The 20,014-nt window shown below is 43.8% G+C and overlaps 1 protein-coding gene across 1 annotated transcript in view; it reads left to right on the top strand.

Moving 5' to 3' along the window:
- The first annotated feature begins 4,505 nt into the window (after positions 1 to 4,505).
- LOC149080781 (leukocyte elastase inhibitor A-like) overlaps positions 4,506 to 20,014 on the top strand; it is a 55,309-nt gene continuing 39,800 nt past the window's right edge. Inside the window, exon 1 of the mRNA XM_089237291.1 lies at positions 4,506 to 4,600. The gene's annotated coding sequence lies outside the window, so the exon portion shown is untranslated. The remainder of the gene's footprint in view (positions 4,601 to 20,014) is intronic.

The raw sequence follows: 20,014 nt of genomic DNA, 5'->3' as shown, positions 1-20,014 counted from the left end.
GGATTCGACTGTTTGTGTGTGTGTGTGCTTGTTGTAGACGAGGAAGGATGAACTAAGTGGCACATTAATAATAACTCGCTTAAATGACCCGTGGCACAATTCCACAGCATTTAAGTGGCCCGGGGCACATTTTCATATCACTGAAGTAAGCCTGAAAGATCACTTTCACATTCAAAGATCACCTAAGTAACCCGCGGCACAGTTACAGAACACTTACACGATCCGTGGCACATTCAGAGATCCCTTGAGTGACGCGTGGCACAATTTTAGAATCCTTAAGCGTCCCCTCCCCCAGTGCGGTTTTACATATCACTCAAGCTACCTGCGAAACATTCCCACATTACTCAAATGATCCGTGGCGTAATTACGGATCACTTGAGGGATGCGTCGCACAGTTTCAGAGCACTTAAGCGGCCCCGGGCACATTTCCAGAGCAGTTGAAGGATCCGTGCAGAAGTAATGTGCAGAGGCCGCTCGAGTTATCTGGAACTGTGCCGTAGATCGCTCAAGTGCTCTGGAACCATGATACTACTACTACTAAACCTCGCATGCACCTCGTCCATATTCCTCAGCGGAACTTCTCACCAATTGGCACATATTAGAATACGCGTGTCCGTGTTGTGAAATTAAGGTGAAGTTCGTGCCAGTGTAATGTTTGTTACAGTGCTGCCATTAGCCACCACTTTCTGAACTATGAATGAAGTATAAAGATTGAAGGTTTTACCGTTGTAGGCCGAACCATGCTACGGTAATCCGTAAATGTGCCACGTGGGTTTCTCAAATGAATTGGAACTGTGCCGCGGGGTCACTTGAAGAATCTCCAAATATGCCGCGGGTCACTCAAAGGATCTCTAAATATCTCACGGGTCCCTCAAGTGATGTGGAACTGCACCGTAAGTCACTCAAGCGATCAGGAAAAATGTGCTGTTTGATTAATGTTTTTCATAAAATTATGATTCAGGTCGCGGGCGACGTCAGATGACTCCGAGGGCCACATTTGGCCTCTGGACCATGCGTTGAGCGCGTGTCTGACCTAAAATCTCCCCCCGCTGATCTTCAAGGTATCTCTGCCCACTCGGTGGAAAATTGCTGCACTGTATGCAGTTGCTTGTGTACACTACATTGCACATGAACCTGAGACATTGTAATTTCTAAACTAATGCAAAAACACACGTAAAAATGTTTAAATAGTGTATCGTCTTGATTGGGCCGGGCTGGAGTGGGACGGGCTCGTCCCTGTGAAATGTTTCGAATTTATATGAGATTAGCTTGGCGAGAGTGGACAAAATTTAATTATACAGGGTGTTTCAAAAAGAATCATCCGATTTAAAAAGAATCGTAACTATTCAGCTTTTAATCCGTTTTTAACAAATAATGTATAGGCAGGGCCGTCTCAAGACCATCGTGAGCCCCCGGGCCAAGTGATTTTTGCGAGACCCTAACATAGGCGGAGACACGGGGGGGGGGGCGTGGGGGGCTTGCCCCCCTCCCATCGTCAAAGGTTGACTCAACTGATCTACTATATGTATATATGAACTGACGTCATCATCATCGTGGCCCCCCCCCCAGACTTCCAAGTCTATATCCGCCTATGGGCCCTACCCGGCAAATTCTCAAAAATTTCAACCAGATCTCATTTTGTGAGGCTCATTTTGTAGAATTTGTTCACTAAAAAGTGCTCCGCGAGTCAAAAAAGGTTGAGAACCGCTGGTATAAACAAGTGGAGCGCATCCGACAGAGTTTCGCAAGCAGTCCACAGAAACTCCTCTGTGCCTGGTACTGAAGACCTAAATTTTCTTTATTTACCAGCAATATGCAGTGCCGTCTTAAGGCATGGGGGCCCACCCGGGCACCTCAAGAGGAGAGTGGGCCTCACGAAAAAAGACATCTGGTGGAAATTTTCAAGAATTTGCCTGGTGGGGGCCTCAGAAAAATCACTTGGCCCGGGGGCCCATGATGCTCTTGAGACGGCAGCGGCAATATGGGATATGATATGGTTCCGAAATCGGCAATAGAGAGAAGAATTTTAGCTCATTCTTCCCTGATTATATCCACCAGGAAATATATTCCGTGATAATTCACCATATGAATATCTGATAACATGTCTTACATGGCAACAATTATCTGTCAGATTTGATGTTCTCATCGGTTGATGAATGAATCTGTAGCTTTTTAAACATGAAAAGGCATCCCTTTCACAACAGAACATTAATTTTTTTATAGAATTTTCACAATTTAATTTTTTTAAATAAATAAATAATTTATTTCGTATTTGAACAATAGATGGCGTTTCTCTTGTTCAAAATTCAAGACAATCCAGTCGAATCCCATTATAACGAATGCCGTTATAGCGAAAATCTTGTTTTAATGAACACTTTTCTGATCTCCCAGATAAGTTCCCATAGAAAGAATGCAAAAACCTCGAATTCCTTTACAACGAAATTTCGTTATAACGAAGTGATTTCTCCGGTCTCTTGGGAATCGTTATAACTGGTTTCGACTGCACTGTAATGTAAACCTTGCGGACCCGAGCATTCATTTTTTTTGGAATTTTTAACGTATTTTTGCATTTTCTGATGCTCAAAGAATGCATTTGGAAACGTATAAATGGCAGCAAATCTTTATATATATTGTATAGTATATTGTGCCGCTGTGGTGGTCGAGTGGTTATAGTGCCGGACTCGTGATGCGAGAATCCGGGTTCGAACCCCACAGTGGTGGTCGGCTTTCTGTGGTTCCCAACTTCAAGGCGCAAATGCGAGCCGATCTCCCCGTTAAAAAGTCTCGCCACAGAGAGCAACAGTCCTACAACGGTAAATCATTCAACCATAACACTTCACTCATAGTTAGTAAAACTGGGGGCAGATGACAGCACTACACATAACAAGCATTACACAGAAACAAACTTTACGTTAGGTTGCACTACACGCACATTCCCGCATGTACCGATTCGTTGGGGGGTTCCGCGAGGGGGGGGGTGCATGTGTGGTGTAGCAGTAGTAGGTAGGGGCTCGGGGATCCATGATGTTCTTAAGTCAGCCACCTCGTTGGGCAATTTGCCTGTTGTGGCGTTGTATTTGTATTTATATACGGTCAAACCTCGTTAATGAGTCACTCCTGGGAGAGCAAAAATATGACTTGATAAGCGGAGTGACTCGTTAAACGGAGTAAGCCATAGCTGTTCCAATTCCTGCATGAGGATAATTGGGACTTCCAAAAAGTGATCCGGTAGACGGAGTGACGTGTTAACCGGGTGACGCACTAACGAGGTTAGACTGTATATATATATATATTTTTTTTTCTTTAAATTTTCGATTTTTTGTGAAGAATTAATTCACTTCGTCCAAATTTTTTCAGCCAAGCTGATGCAAAAGGGTATATTCATCTCCACATCCAATTTTTTCCAGAATTTCATTGCTAAATTTTATGCAATAAATCACACTTCCTCAGACTCACTTTCTCCTATAAACCATCCTAAAAACACCCGCAACTTTAAAATGCTGCCCTCTGATGAAAGCCAAAAAACTTAAAACCTAACTAAAAACTTACACAACTCTTCAAGTCAGGACTCAGCTCCCCTAGATCAAAAAGAAAAAGAAATATATATATTACATTGAGGAAAAGGCAACCCACACACGCATTTGTGGCAACAGCGTCCGCAAGGGACAGACATCACGTCGAAAAATGTCATTGGTCGATTCTGCTGGGAATAGCTGAAGTCACAATAAGCATCTCATTCGTCTCGAACGAATGATTTGCATTTGAATTCTGGTCCTAATTCCCGAAAGCGATCCGCATTCAATCCACCCTCGCGATGATAACCACAGTAATAATAATAATAACTCAGCCGGCAATAATAACGATTATCTCACACAGCAAGGGTTTCGTGCGCGCAACACGAAATGAAATGCGATCCTCAAAAGAGTCGAATGAATCGAGCCGTCGTCCCCGTCGGCATCTCTCATAATAAAAGTCGAAATGCCGTAAACAGAAGAAGACAAAGGGAACGAACTGCAGAAAAAAGGACCATCAAACCTCTTGATGGATGTTCGCAAACGCCCTTCGAGGTCCTCCATTACCATCGACCCGTGCCGCTGCTGCTGGTGGTGGTTCCCATTGTGAGAGTCGTGACCTGGCGGTAATTGGAGCATGTTGGAAACAGAGAAAAGGCCCCGTTCCGCATGGGAACGACGTCTTTTGTGTCCGTCTCTCCTTCATTCAACACTAACATGTTTGTTTTCTATTATATCGTGATTATTTATTAAACATTCTTTTTTTTCTGCAGGGTGGGAGAGAGAAAGCGTGCGGTCTACCAAGTTCCAGGAATTGATATGACGCTTGGTCTTCTTCTCCTTGCGTGCCAAGAAAGCTGCCCAGAAAGTCTTTTTTTCTGAAGAGAAAAGAAAGAAAAAGCCCGTGTCGAAGATTTCTTATATATCCACTACAGTCGTGGGTTCCAGTTCCAAGCGTTGTGGTGTCGGTCCTGGATAGACGGCAGACACGTATCAGTATCGCGCTCTAGTGTATTTTGTATTGGTTATTTTTAGATCCGTATACGGACTTGGTGTTGTGAATAAGTCACTCACTTGGATCATACAAGGTAAGCTTTTGTTATTACCGACACGTTCTAATGAGTTGTTTACATGATCTGTATGAAGATTGTACGGATTGAAGGCAGGGTCGTCTCAAGAGCATCATGGGCTCCTGGGCTAAGTGATTTTACTGAGGTCCTAACCGGGTAGGCCCCTGCATTAAGACTTGCGTCTAAACCTTCGGAAACGTGCCTTCCGTTGAAGGTATCCAAAATCAATGGCTTAGAACCACACATACTAAGTTATGAAAGCGCTGCGCCGTCGGTTAGAATCGCTCTAAGTTTTATACCAAAATCGCGAACGTGACAGCTGCTTCGAGACGATTTCGCAGCGTGGAGACGCCTTGAAGTTGTATATCCTGTGGCCTTCCAACTTCAAGGTGCTCTGCGCAGGAGGAACAATCAGGGCTACAACATTTGAAATTCACTTACGGTTACGTGATAAAGTCAAGATAAACTGCCGAGTTGTTTGCTTCCTAGCAGTCGTGACTTAACTAAAGAGCCGGTGTCGATCCTGGATAGACGACAGACACGTATACTGATACGATGGAGATACGTTGGGGGGGGGGGGGCATTGCCCCCAGCGTCAAAGGTGGAGTCGATTGATCCAATGTATAAATGTATGTATGAATTGGCATCATCATCATCGTGCCCCTCCCCAGCAATAATGACCGTCCCCCTCCCCAGACTTCCAAGTCTATCTCCGCCTATGATCAGTACCGCGCGTATTCTGACCACATTGCAGTCAGTTAGTTACTTCATATGTATACAGGGTGTCCAGGTTGAGGGTATTTTTGGGATGGTTGCAAGATTTTCTACCAAAATCACGAGTACGCACTGTCAACAGCTGCGTTGAGACTCTTTTAGCAGCGTGTGGATGCCTTGGTCGGTTGAACATTTGTTTTTCTGTGTTATTACAATTTCAAAGTGCAAATGCGAACCATCTCTTGTATAAGTATCTCTCTCTCTCTCTCTCTCACGCACGCACGCCTAAAATATTTAAAAATCACGTAAGGGGTTACAGGATACAGGCAAAACTAACTGCCGAGTGTTTGCTGCTGAATTCGGAGAGCAGATGGCAGCACTCCTAGAATACGTCGTGGGCATTCATCAGGAACAAATTTGATATTAAACTTGATGTTACACAGCACATCCCGGCATATACCAATCCGTTTGAAGTTTCTCAGAGAAATGAGTACGAAATGCGTGAGTGGTTCAGTAGTGGTAGTGATATCGCCACTGTGCAGTCATATGGGCACCTTGCTCATGCTCTCATCGAGGGAATCCGGGTTCGAAACCCGTTGGTGGCACATAGGTGGTCGGCTGAAGCTTGGTTTCTGAGATTTCCCAAATTCAAAGCGCCGGGTCTCTCATTTGAAAAAGTCTCTCCGCAAAAAGCAAGCAGACCCTCAACTTACATAGCATAAAAATTCAAGCACTTACCACTTCCACTTCAAAATATGAGGCAGATGACAGCGCCAGCAGAACTAGAAACAGGCACAACTCTGACAACATCAATACGTTAGCACCGATCATGCACTCAGAATACGCTTTCCGACATGTACCAATTCGTTCGAAAATCCGAAGAGGAATTTCTACGAGTAAAATGTACGCTTACGTAGTAGCAGCATGTAGACGTCACAACATAAGATTCAGAACGAACTTAGCATTTTCTTTGTGAACGCACTTAGCATCACTGAATTCAAGAAAATCAATTCAAATCAATAGCGTGTGTCTTGTACAAGCTGAACGGAATGTCGAGCCTCCCACATGATTTGGAACAGCGTATCTCTACTGTAGTTGATTTCTTAGATTCAAGCACCCCTCAAATGCTATTAAACATTCAAGAGATCGAGTGCAGTGTTTACATCTGCGTAGCCATTAAAGGAGCATAATTGACTTGCAACTTGAGGAGTGCAACTTCCTTAATCTTCAACTGCAGTCTTCAACCTTAAAATTATAAAGTGATGATGTAAGGTTCTCTGACTTATGTATGAGCCATTACTTTTGGACACATTTAGCAAGGACAACCTGTATCGTATTTAAATCGTATCAATAATGTCGACGTTGTCAAATTGGACTTTCAAAAAGCATTCGATGAGCTCCGACGTGTCGAAAGTTTGTAAAAGTTTGCACAGGGAGCTTGTTGTATGAATACGTTTGTGGTTATGGGGATGTGTCACCAGAGCCCTTCCTCCAAGGGTTAAATTTTTTTTTCTCAATCCCCCCCCCTTCCGCTAGAAATACCTGCCAACCAATTAACATATTTATTCTCGAAAATGATAACCAGAAGGACGGTAATACGGCACTTGTACGTCATAGCGTGTTACTCGAATGGTGACTGGAAATTGGACGTGAGACTCAATTGGGATTCCTTGAGGATGAGGCTTATGTTCCATACCATTTCCGCTTTCTATCGTTATTCTGATAGAATAATTATGTATTGTGATGACTTTTCACGCACATCCACTTGCATCTCCTTTCAGCCTTTTCAAGTTTGCGCAAAATAGGTCGATATGTGAACCCTGCTTGTCTCAAATCAACGATGCGACCTATTTCAAAATCAATCACTCGCGTAAAAAGGTCACCGATTGAATCTCAGAGGATCTTTAGAAATAAACAATAGCTTATCACATTCGTTCAAGAGCATCACCAACCTTTGCAGGTGCGTCGCGGTGAGCTCGCGATACCGAGCCCACCCTACTGAGCAAAATGTGGGTGGCTAGATACAATCGGAACTTAGATACAATTCGACGTTGGCGGGGGAAAATACAAATACAACGCCGCAACAGACAAAATGCCCAACGAGGTGACTGATAACAAAATGACGGGAATAGTTATCACAGAAATTTTGGCACAATATTGAATCGTGGAGGCTCACTTTTCCGGCTAGACCCGGAATGACCTCTCTATTTCATTCTCAGCGTGTCTATGGCGTCATCTATACACATTAAATAACATGTCCTGACTGAGATTCACTGACTGATTCAATCATCGCCAAGCCGTAACCGCTGAAGCAATAAATATGAAATTCGGGCAGTAGTTTTATTTCACAACTATGAAGGGTTTTTTGAAATGCGACCCCTGGGGGAGGAGTCGTAAGGAAGAATTTTCAGATTACGAAATCTGCGTGTGCGAAGCTGCGGGGAACAGCTAATCCAAAATAAAAAAATTACGGCATGTACCCAAGTCATTCCATTTTACGGTAACTTATTACCGCTCGCGGAATGTAAACTGCTGTGTTTATCGTGTTATGTGTGGATGGGAATTTCTTTTCATGAACACACCCTTCACGGGTCGGTGGTTGTGTATCCCTGCCATGATAAGTCATTCCTTTACGTTTTTCAAAGACCATCATTACAAAAATGCATTTGTCTTGAGCTGTGAAAAACTAACTGGCGAAAGAGCACGCGCCATTTTTGAGACATTTAGATTGCCAACTACCATGTCCAGAATTAAGTCCAATCGCATATTTTGGTCATAAGTAAAACGGGACTGCCTAGAAAAGAATTCAAGAAGTCCTTTGACTCAGTCGGGCACGTGTACACGGCGTTTTATTGTATAATTTCGTTGGCTTGTCCCTCATTTCACGGGATAGACCGATTTTTTCCCCCCATACTATATTCGGTTCCTAGGAGGGTTGATCGCTTCTCTCTGGATGCGTCTCAGGATCCGGCAAAGATCTTGGAGGGGAATAATGCAATTTTGATTCGTCATCCGTTCAGAAGATAAGCATATTCATGAATAGGATGCGTTCACGTTATTTTTGTATATTTCCCGCCGTTAAATTTTTAACTACTTCTTGAATTTGAACTAGAGAAGGACGAGTAATATTAATTCTCTGAATTTCACATGCATAAGCGAAATAAGATATAATGGTCTGGGAGAGAAGGACATGGAGATGATCCCGATACGTATATGCACATATCTTTGGTATGCTGCTCCACGTATCTCCTCCCGTGGCATCACGATTGAAAATCCAATTTCAATCAGTTATTGCCTTCCTTATACCGAGTAATCGCGTGATTTTGAATTACCAGTGCATCAGAGGTTCGTAAACAAGCGCTTGTAGAGAGATCACCGAGAGGATTTCATTCGAGTGAGGACGTCAATAAGCGATTTGAAGAGCAGAGCCACTACCGAAATTAAAACTCGTCTTCACCTTTGATGACCATTTCTCCCCATTTGTTTGTACGTTTGTAAATTTCTTTTGTTAAATAAATTTTGGAGAAAAAAAGACACCCTTTGTATCGGAGCCGCCCTCTGGGGTGTGCAACAGTTGCAGTCGCACCTGCCCCTTATTTTCGGAAGGTCCCACATTTACGATATAACAATAATTTCTTTCATAAATTCTGAATTTTCATTAACTCTGCAAATTTGCGTTTTTCATCAACTCTGTTAATCTGCAATTTCATGAATAAATTTGCAATTTCCACCCCCATGTCTGGAATTAATTGTCTATAATAAATTCAAAATTTTCTGCAATTCTGAATTTTCATCAATTCTGAAACTATTTCTTTCATTTATTCTGAATTTTCATGATTTTGATTTCTGAATATTTTCGATTCCCCCCCCCCCCTCTCACAGCAGGAAAAAAGCAGCTAAAGCGTGCCCCGCTATTATTTCCGCACCGGGGCCCCAAGGGCGACCCTGCATTACATTTCTGCCCCGTGACGTCGCAGTTTTCGGATCTGTTATTCAAATCATTCAGCAAATCGATATTGTACGGAATAAGTTATTAAAAATCGGCCAAAATCCCGTTATTCCGGGTTTTAGCCGCGTTGTCAGTACATCAAACCAATCTAGGTTCGAATCCCAACTATTTATTTCATGGATGTCTTTGCCGAAGAGAGTTTGATATTCTCCTCTAATACGTCGCCTCCAAAATTTCTCATCACGTCTCCTCGGGGGTGTTGAGCCAAGGCGACAATCTTGATAGTCCACATGGTGCTTAACGGAGCCCGGAAGTTTACGCACAAAAAATGGTCAAAATAGGCAGCATAAAAGTCACTGAAAAATCCCTTAAAGTGGCGCTAAAAAAAGGGCATTTATATTCAGTGGGGAAAAGTAAAAGCTACGATATTAAGGGTCCGAAAATTCTTAAATAAACTGAATGCATGCACTGAATCTACTGTTCCAATAATAGATTATAATAACTGTATAATTAGCTAAGTTATCATTATCCCAAAAAAAGTGTCTGTGATCCTTCATTGTTAGGTATAACTTTCTGACATGCAAGATAGTGCTGGCTGGAACTAAAGAATGATAATACAGTGATATACCTGTCTAAGACGGACACTGTATGAGACGGAAACCTGTCTTAAACGGAATCAAAATACAGTCCGTTCAATGATTAATGAATTATAGGTTCAAATATTAGTTATTTATTTGAACCTTTATAAAACGGAAAACTGTCTAAAACGGAATATTATTTCGGTCTATTGACGTTCCGTTTGGTACAGCTTTCACTGTATAAAAAGTAAATCGTTTTCATATTGAATCATCAAAAGAAAAATTCATAATTTTGGCACATGTTTCTCAAAATTTCTTAAAATATTGAGCTTTGTGTATTCGGTTCGCATCGATTGAAAAAATCCGATCCGTAAAATCCTACATTTATTACATTCAGCCGTTGTAGTGAGAGCGTTACAATGGATCCGTGCTATGCAGCGGTTCTCCCGAAGTTATTGATGCGCGAGACCCTATCACTTTACGTGACCATATGCCCTGATATTCCGGGACATTCCCGTTTTTTGTTTGTTCGTTAATGTGCTGTGCCGAAAGCACCGCCTGTTTCTCTCGGTTTCGTCGATATCGACTTTTAACGATATTCGTTACTTTTATTTAAGTAGTATGCACACTCGTATTCATTTTATTTCCTTTTTGATGTGTTTAGTGTTCCTTATGCGAGATGAAAGCTTTAGGATGCGCGAAAAACCTTTAGACGGAAAAAAAAAATGATAACTTAATCCGAAGTCCGATATAAACGAAAACTCATAAACCAATTTTTTTTCCGTGTTACGATCTCCGTTCTTTGCGGAAGTGATAACAATACCCCAGTGATAACACTATCTATGATTTTAATAAGAGATGTCGACTGTGTAACAGTAATTTATATATTATAACACGAGTTTGAATGTTACCATATATATACTGATATATTTATTTTAACATATACTCATTTTAACGTGTACATGGAACCCTTTTAGCCAAAAATTGGGTTAACAAAATAAATAAAAAATAGGGGATAGGTTTCCTTATAAGTGTGGATAGTGTATTATACCTGTATTATAGAAAAATATTCTTAAAAGTTTTTGTCAAATTTCAGCCCAAAGAATCAGGAAGTTCCTTACACACGACGGTTTATTCTGCATGTTGAGAAATAAGGTACTTAATTAAGGTATCCGACCACCTTTCTTGTCACTTTTGTTTAAAATGGTTCTGGAGTGAACTTTAAATACATTTTTTGATAGAAAGTGTCTCGAAATGGTCAAAACAGTGACAAATTTTGGTCTATCAATGTGACAATATTTGGTATATTTTCTATGAAAAAGTCGTTTTTATATCAAATTTTAGGCAAAATTCATGTGATGTTTGAAACACGATTGCAAAACATTTTATCAATGAAATGCTTTGTGATTTTCACAGTGCATGTAGCTAGTAATGTTGCAGGTTATGAACCAAAATTTAAAGGATTTCATGATATGTTCATAAGTTACATCAAAATATGTTTATGTACGTGTGAAGTTTTTGAAATTTCATCCTACATTTTGTTTATAAAACACTGTAATTCCCAAAATATATGTGATAGACCTTAAATCTTGGTTCATAACCTCGACAATATATAGCAAAATATCGCATTAAATTTCGTAAGGATGCAATGCATCAATGTTTACAAATCATGCCACGAAGTCAAGTAAAATGTCAAAAATAGCATTCTTCGTAAAACACGTTTAAAGTCTTTATTCGCGTATTACTTGTACGTAAAAACGAAACACTAAAGTGAACGTAATTTTGATTCTAAGCATCATATGAACAAAATAAGGCCCGTTTTGGAATCACAACAAATAGGGCTTTTATAAACAATAAAAAATCCATATTTTGTTCCAAAATGACGTTTTCAACGTAGTCGGATACCTTAAGTACAGTACAGACATAAATACGCGTAAATACAATTAGATAATGAAAAAACTAACAAGTCATTCTTTACAATGGCCTCTTTTCATTTGAGGAACAAGTTAACGAGGTTACAACACTGAAAGAATTTCAGTTTCCATTTCAGTTACACCGTCATTCGTTTGCTGATCTGTATTGTGAGGAGATAAGCCGTCACAACTTGGTACAGACTCATGAAGATACGATGCAGTGGGACATCGACGAGGAGATGGTGTGGATGGATATTCAAAATTTGAGTATGGGTTGCTCTCAAGTAGTGGGCAATTCTGAGCAGTGCGCGATTCAGCCCGAAATACAATTTCGCTTACGCGGCCCATCTTCGCCTTACATTGGTTCTGGCGAAGCAATTTTTTTAATACTTTTCGCCAGATCTGAGGAGAAATCGATCACATTCGTTTTGCGTAGATCATTATTGCGTTGGGCAGCCGGTGGATTCCAGAGCGCAAACGGTTGTTGTTTGGCTGGCCAGTCAAGTCATAATGGAGGCAGTTTGTTTACTTTCGTGCTCCGTTAAAACTTTTGTTTTAAAACGTGATTATTAGGTTATGGCAGGCAGTAAATACGTAATTACTGTTTATTAAGTCTAGGAGTAAAGGTGCATATGTGGACTTGTGTGGTGGTGTGAAGTGGGAAAGAAATTTGGATATCGTTAACGCCACGCGTGCTGTATCGGTGCAGTCTTCATCAACTAGTGACGGTTATCATTTTCCGCTATAAATGACTCAAATTTTTCAGTGATGATCAGTGTAAATTTTTCATTTGATTTGTCGGCGGGAATGTCAGCTTTAAAACGGTATGAAGATCATTCAAACATTCCAATTGGTTCGAAGTGGATGGTGTGATTGCACAAACTCCGGATATAAACTTCAATGGTTTTCAAGCTAAAATATATATTTAAGGACCGCCTGGACATGATAGGGGTGAGTGATTTTTGAAACTTGATAGCAGAGATCATTAATCAGAACATTTGCTATAATTCAACCTATTTATCGTTGCCTGCTGTTATCGTTGGTTATTGGAGAGCAGAAATTTTCGTTAGTACTCTTTCATGAGTGATTAGTACACAACGCTCTCGACAGATGGCGCTTGAAGGGACTTACATGGATTACGAACATTTTTTTTTTTTTTTTTTTTTTTTTCGCATTGCATATTATTGAATTTAAATTAGAGAAAAGTATATGATGGAGACGCCAAAGCTACCAAAAGGGGAGGCGCACAAAGGAGGGCTGATGCATAAAAAGAAACAAGCAACGGGAAGGATGAAAATCCAGAGATACAGGGAGACAACCAAAACAAGAGTCAAAGACAAGAAGGAAAGAAGGACCAGATCGGGAAAATCAAAAATCCCTAGATGGAATCCAGAGAGCAGTGGGGACACGAGGAATGAGAGCTCATCACACCCTACGTTTAGCCTCTCGACATCAACGAAGTCATTTTTTCCTTCAGACTTTATTCCGAAACAGGCAAGAGGAGACAGAGAGGAAAAAGAGGATAGAAAGGTGAGACCAAAAACGGTGGAGGTGGAATCGTTGGAAAAAGAACAGGTCACGCAGGGGTCAAGGGACTCGCTAAACCTCAAGGTGAGCTGGACGACGGAGTCTGAGGAGAGTCGACTGAAGGAGTCAGAAGAGGAAGACGAAAAAGAGGAGGAAAGTTATAAATTCCGAAAGGACCTGTTCCAAATTGATCCGGCTAACGAGCTGTGGCACATAATCACAGAGAAGACTGGATATGGACCCAGCGCAAAATACAGGATGCCACAGAAGTACCATGGGTATGTAAAGGCCCTGATTGAAGAGACAATCATGATGGCTAAGGCACATGGTGTGTCAGGAAAGATGACAAGCACCCCGACAGGAGGAAAAGAGAGTGCCCCCCGTGTAGAGATTGATGTGTCTGAAATATCGAGGGAAACTCCACGAATAGACGCCCAAAAGGACCAAGGTGTCGAGGAGTTGGTGAAGAAAGGGGAAATAGCTGTTCAGGAGGGTGCGGAGGAGGTTCCAACCCAGGTTGACAAGGAAACACAGACGGAAGAGAGAAACATATTAGAGGAAGGGCTGAATGGAATGGATGTTGCAACCCAAACTGTCGAATTAAGCACCCAAATGGAGGGGAGAAAGGTCCCTCGTGAAATTCGGGAAAGAGATAGGCAGGTGAGACTGATGGATATTAAAGAGCCGGAGAAGCCAGAGGTGCAGACCAAGGAAGAGAGAAAAGCAGGAGGAGAGCAGGTGGTCAGAACGAATACTAATGATGTAGACAACTGTGATGCCCAACCGGAGGAGAGAGAAGACCCACGGGTTAGGGAAGGAGTTAGGGATCGGCAGACGAAAGAGACGACACTAGACAATGAGCAGTGGATGAGAATGGGAGCGAGGCCCAAATCAAAACCCGGGGAGAGAGGATGTGAGGAGGAGATAGAGGAAGGAGAAATATTGGAAGAAAACCGAGAGGAGCCGTCAGCAAGAACTAAGGTTAAAAGAGTGAGATGGGCGGACTTCCACAGAGAGGATACTAGAAGAGAAAGGAGGGAGCCGCAGTCGGAAGGGATGACGGATATCCAGAGGAGGTTACTAAACATGGCAATGCAGACCCCAGACACACAGAGTGAGTCAGAAAGCCCCTCATATGCCAGAGCGATGAAAGAAGGGGAAAAGATCTACACCGTGTTGATTTTCCCAAGACACGAGGAGGACAAAGGAGAGTTGCCAAAGCGGTTTAGGGCAAGTGCAGAGAGGTTAAACCTGAAAGGAAGGATAGTGAGAATCAGGAGTATACAGAGGGGCTGTGCGGTAGATTTGAGTAGTGAGGAGGATGCCAAGGAACTCCCCAGGAAGGTGGCAGAGATGAGTGATTTAAATGAGATGATGGCGCTTAGGCCCCCAAAACCAAGGAGGGAACATATCATGGTTAAAGACAGGAGAAGTGAGGAGGATATTCAGGAGCTGACGGATGGCATTGCAAGAGTACTAGGACAGGAGGCAGAGGAAGTATTTTACAAATTCCAGTTGAGGGCAAAGGTGGAGGAGAGGAGACATATTGTGGTGGAGGTGAGAGCGAATAGAGCCCTGGCTGAGACACTGAGGAGGGGCGAGATGTGGATTGGGAAAAAAAGAGTGAGGGTGAAGTTGTTCACACCGTCTCCCAGATGCTTCCGGTGTCAGGCAATGACGCATCATCAAAGGAGGTGCACCAGTGTTGATCCAAGATGTGCCAGATGTGCAGAAAAGCATGAGACGATAGCCTGCCATAATGAAAGGATGCGATGTATCAACTGTTTATGGAGCAACCAACAAAAGGGCACCAGGAATGATGTGAGGCACAGCGCATCAGCGATATCGTGCCCGGTGTACCGAAGAGCAACCGGGAGGCCGCAGAGAGGGCCAAGAATGTCGGAAAGAATCCAAAGGAAAGAGGTGGAGAGCAAGAGTCGGACAGAGGATAATAAAGGAGGAAGACCCCGATTGACGAGAGGAGGGGGCAACTTCTCCAATATGAGGGCACCAATGAAATGGAAATGGAGACCGGAAAGGGTCATTAGAATCGAAAACGAGGAATCCAGAGGAACAGGAGTAAGTGAGGGAAGAGGAGCCGCAGCTTCGAGACCCCACAGAGAAGTGGAAAGAAGAGTTTCATGGACAAGAAAAAAAGGCGCCCACGGAGGAGAGGTACCCGCACTAATGGTGCAGATCCCAGGAAGAGAAAACAGAGCGGGAGTAACGCAGGAGAGTTTCAGAGCTGACAAAGTGACGGTCGTAACAGAAACCAGACGACAGGAGTTAAGAGAAAGGGAAAGCCCGGTCAGAACAGTGACATGGAGAGGCAGGAGGTAACAACGATGAGTTGAGAAGAGAGACAACAGGCGCTGTTGAAATTTGTTCGTTTTTTTATAATCTTTTTCACAGAACGATGACATAACACGGCACAGAGATGGTGCCACCAGAGGAACCAGAAAAACAAGGGATCAGGTTCCTACAGTTCAATGCTGACAGAGCGAGAGGAGCAATGCTACAAATGGCTCACAATGCTGCAGCCATGGGAGTCGACGTTATATTGGTGCAAGAACCTTGGAAGTATAAAGGAGCGGTCAAAGGAATCCCACAGGAGTGGAAAGTATGGTCCTCAAAGAACCTGAAAGCGGCGGTCATCATAGCCAACAAGAAGATTGAGGGAGCAACCGTCAAAATTGGAGAACACTCGGCCACAGTTAGGGTGCGAGTGAGAGGAAAGGAGATAACATTATCCAGCTGCTACTCATCGCCATACGAGGAACTGGAAGAAGCACTCGACGAAATGAAGGAGACGGTAAGGAGGAGTAAAGGAGTACCAGTGATCATAGGAGCCGACCCCAATGGTCATCACGAGGAGTGGGGGTACAAAAAAAGTGACAACAGGGGAAGAACAATCCACGACATGACTATGGAGACGGGTCTTGAAGTAGTCAACAGAGGGAATACAACACCGACATACGACCTTGACGGACGAGAGGGATGGCCGGACTTGACGATGAGCAGTAAAGCAGGGGAATTGAGCGGATGGAGCGTAGGAGACGAAATCACTGGAAGTTCACATAAGTATCTGCACTTCTGGTGGGGGAAAGAGAAACCAAGCCCACACAGAAGAACGTATAGTACGTCTATCAGAAGGATCAATAACTTCGCGAAAAAGCTCAAATGCAGGACACAACAGATGATAGACAATATCAAGAAAATCGGAAATGTAGATCAACTGGACAGAATAACTGAACAAATAACGGAGGTGTTAAAGCAGACGGCGGATAGGACCCTAGCAACCAGGGAGGCACCGAGAAAAAGGAAGGCACCGTGGTGGACCCAAGAGCTAGAGGTACAGAGGAAGCTGCTGAGAGCCAAACTCCGGAGATGGAAGAGAGCCTCGGAAGAGAAAAAGATAGAATATAGGGTAGAATTCCGAAAACAGACAGCGATATACAATAAGCTGGTAAGACGAACTAAGACGGAAGAATGGAGGAAGTTATGCGCGAAAGCGGTAGATCCATTCGGGAACGTATATCATGCGACAGTCAAGACAAGGAGGTCTGCGGCCCAGATTCTAATGGGAGAGGAGGCAGAGAACATGGAAGAGGCATTGGAACAACAGCTCCAAAGACTCTACCCGATAGATGAAGAAGAACAGGAATGGCAGAACAGAGAGAGAGGACAGGAGACAGCAGAACACGGTCAACATCAGGGAAGGACGGAGCCAAGGATAACGGAGAAAGAGATCCAGAGATCGCTGAATAAAACTGGAAACAAAAAAGCGCCAGGCCCAGATGGGATAACAATACCAATGCTCAAAAAGATTCACGAGGAATACCCGGAATTGCTCACTGAGTTATATAACAAGTGCCTGGATCTGGGTAGCATACCGACGATCTTCAAGATTGGAAAGATAGTATTGATACCCAAGCCAGGGAAGGAACAAGAAAAGTTGGAATCGTACCGCCCGGTGACACTACTATCCCATACGGGAAAAATTCTGGAAAGAATACTGGTGACTAGGACTGTCTATCATCTGGACAGGAAAAAATTCTTGCATCCAAACCAGTACGGATTCCGGATGGGGAGGTCGGCGGACGAGGCGTTGTGTGATATAATAGACAGTCTACGAGAAAGAAGAGTGAGACAAGAACATACGGTATTAATATCAGCTGACATCAAGGGGGCATTCGATGCTCTTCGTTACAGAAATCTCCGGAAAATAATCCAGCAACTCCCGATACCAACAGAGCTGAAGCTGACACTGAAAGCTCTCTTGAAGGGCCGAAAAGTTCTGATGGAGGTAGAAGGAGAGACAGTGGAGCATGCACAGACAAGAGGATGCCCACAGGGATCATGCTCTGGCCCTCTCATGTGGAATATAACGATGGATGCGCTGCTAAAAGAAAGGTGGGGGGAGGGGGTCAGAGTACAAGCGTTCGCAGACGACCTACTGCTGTTAATCTCGGAGCCCAGATGGGATGATGTAGAGGAAACAGTTGGAGAAGCGCTGGAGACAATTGCAACATGGATGGATCGGAACGACCTAGAGCCAGCACTCGACAAAAGTGGTTACATGTGGTTTAGCACACGAGACAAGCGACCTAAAATCAGGATGAGAAACCAAAGACTCACATGGAGAAAAGAAATGAAATACCTTGGGGTGCTTATCGACAGCGACCTGGATTGGATTCCACATCTTCGACAGCAAGGAAAGAAGGCCAACGCAAACCTACAGAAGATGATGGCCATAGCAGGTCCAAGATGGGGAATTAACCAGAGGATGAGGAGAGTGCTCTATGACCAGGTGGCAACCAAGACAGTAACGTATGGAGCAGCTGCGTGGTACGCTAGCCCGACAGAGAAAATGAAAAGACAGCTTGATACCATCCAAAGAGGGTTCCTGTTCTTTATGACAAGGGCGTATCACAAAATATCGACGGCGGCAATGCAGAGCATAGCAGGAGTACCCCCCCCTGAGTTTGTATACCGACTTCGTATGCAAATCAGCGAGAATATCCAGACTCAACAGAAGGGTGACAGTTGCAGAAAGGCTGATAGTACCAGAGGAGGTGGAAGGAAGAGCTATAGGATGGGGCGACCACCCAGCTAACGAAATCCAGGAGCAACAGGTCGTAACGACGGAGCGAGAAGAAGCCATCTCATACGAGGGAAGGACAATATTTACGGATGGGTCCAAGACGGATAGTGGAACAGGAGCAGCGTACGTGGAGTATCAAGGGGGTGAAAGAGTCAAGTCCTGGAGAGAGAAACTGAGAGAGGGATGCACGGTATTTCAAGCAGAGCTGTGGGCGATCCGAAAAGCAATGGAACAACGGGAGGATAATTTGGAGAAGATGACCATATATTCAGACAGTAAATCAAGCTTGGAAGCTATCAGGGACCCTTTAACAAGACACGAAGATGCTAGAGCCATAAGAAGAATACTGAAAGAGAGGAGGAATGTCGCACTGATGTGGGTGAGAGGCCATGTGGGAGAACGTGGAAACGAGGAGGCAGATCAGTTGGCGCGGGAAGCGACGAAACTGGAGACAACGTCCCAGGAGAAGAAGATCGCTGCGGCAACGGTCAAAAGAATAATTAAGGGGCAGACAATAGTGGAATGGCAGAAGCAATGGAATGATCCAAAAACAAACGGACGGCTTATTCATAGAGTCATCCCAAAAGTCCAGTGGAAAGAACGTTACTGGAGTAGGGAAAAGACAATCTTCTTCTCGGGCCATGGACAGTTTTCCACCAACATCAAGCGTTTCAAAATTTCCGACAACGAGCAATGTATATGCGGAGGAGTGGGAAGTCCAATTCACTTTGCTACGGAATGTGTCCACACCAGTCGTTTCCACTTAGTTAAGCCACGGCCGCAACTGGAGAACGAGTGGTTTAAAAGAATGGCCAAGAATGATGAGGCACTCGGGAAAATCAGGGAACTGGTCGGCTTTCTGGAAGAGAGTATGGAGTGGCTCCATAATAAACGGACGGGAGCAGCAGATCGAGCGACGAGCCCACCTGCACCCAGGAGAAGGAGTGAGAGAATCAGAAGGCGTCAGGAGACAGAACAGGAGACGGGACGACAGGGAGAAGAAGAATGGACTGAGGAGGAAAGCGAAGATCAAGAGGCAGACGATCCAGGCTCCGACTCCGACTTCCAATGAGGACGAGGCGAAGAAGGAGGAAGTCACGAATTAGTATTTAATTAGATAAGGGTGTCGGGCAGTTGAATGCATACAGTCGCTTTCGTGGCCCGGGGTATTTGGGGGGGGGGGACACTCATACTTCCGGCACAACTCAATCGGTAGTAAATTGCCTATGGCGATAGACCGGAGTTGTGCTCGGTTTGAATGAATGAAATGAATGTTGTTTGGCTGGTTTGTCCGGCTTTGCGAAATGGCGAGTAGTCGTTGGAGAGAGGGTGGACTCATTAACCATGGAAGGACCCGCCGACTTACCGAATGGGCCCAACACGTTGCCTCAAGAGAAAGGGGAGTTCACATAAATGAGAACCGAATGAAATTTACGAGTATTTGTCTGGTAGGGCCTCAGAAAAAATCACTCGGCCCTGGGGCCACACATGATGCTCTTGAGATGCCCCTCCCCCTTCCCGTAGGGATTGTACTTTCTGGCAACTGGATGTTTTTCACTGATTGGTTCAACTGAGAACCCCATTTGTAACTGGAGACAGGGACTAGTTTATGTTTCTGCTTCTTCATCTGGAGGTGAGGCAGGTTCA

Source organism: Pholcus phalangioides, unplaced genomic scaffold (genome assembly GCF_987345545.1).
Source record: "Pholcus phalangioides strain wild (caught in Gottingen) unplaced genomic scaffold, Ppha-v1.0 ptg000010l_1, whole genome shotgun sequence".
Classification (NCBI taxonomy): domain Eukaryota; kingdom Metazoa; phylum Arthropoda; class Arachnida; order Araneae; family Pholcidae; genus Pholcus; species Pholcus phalangioides.
This window is presented reverse-complemented; position numbering and strand designations above follow the sequence as displayed.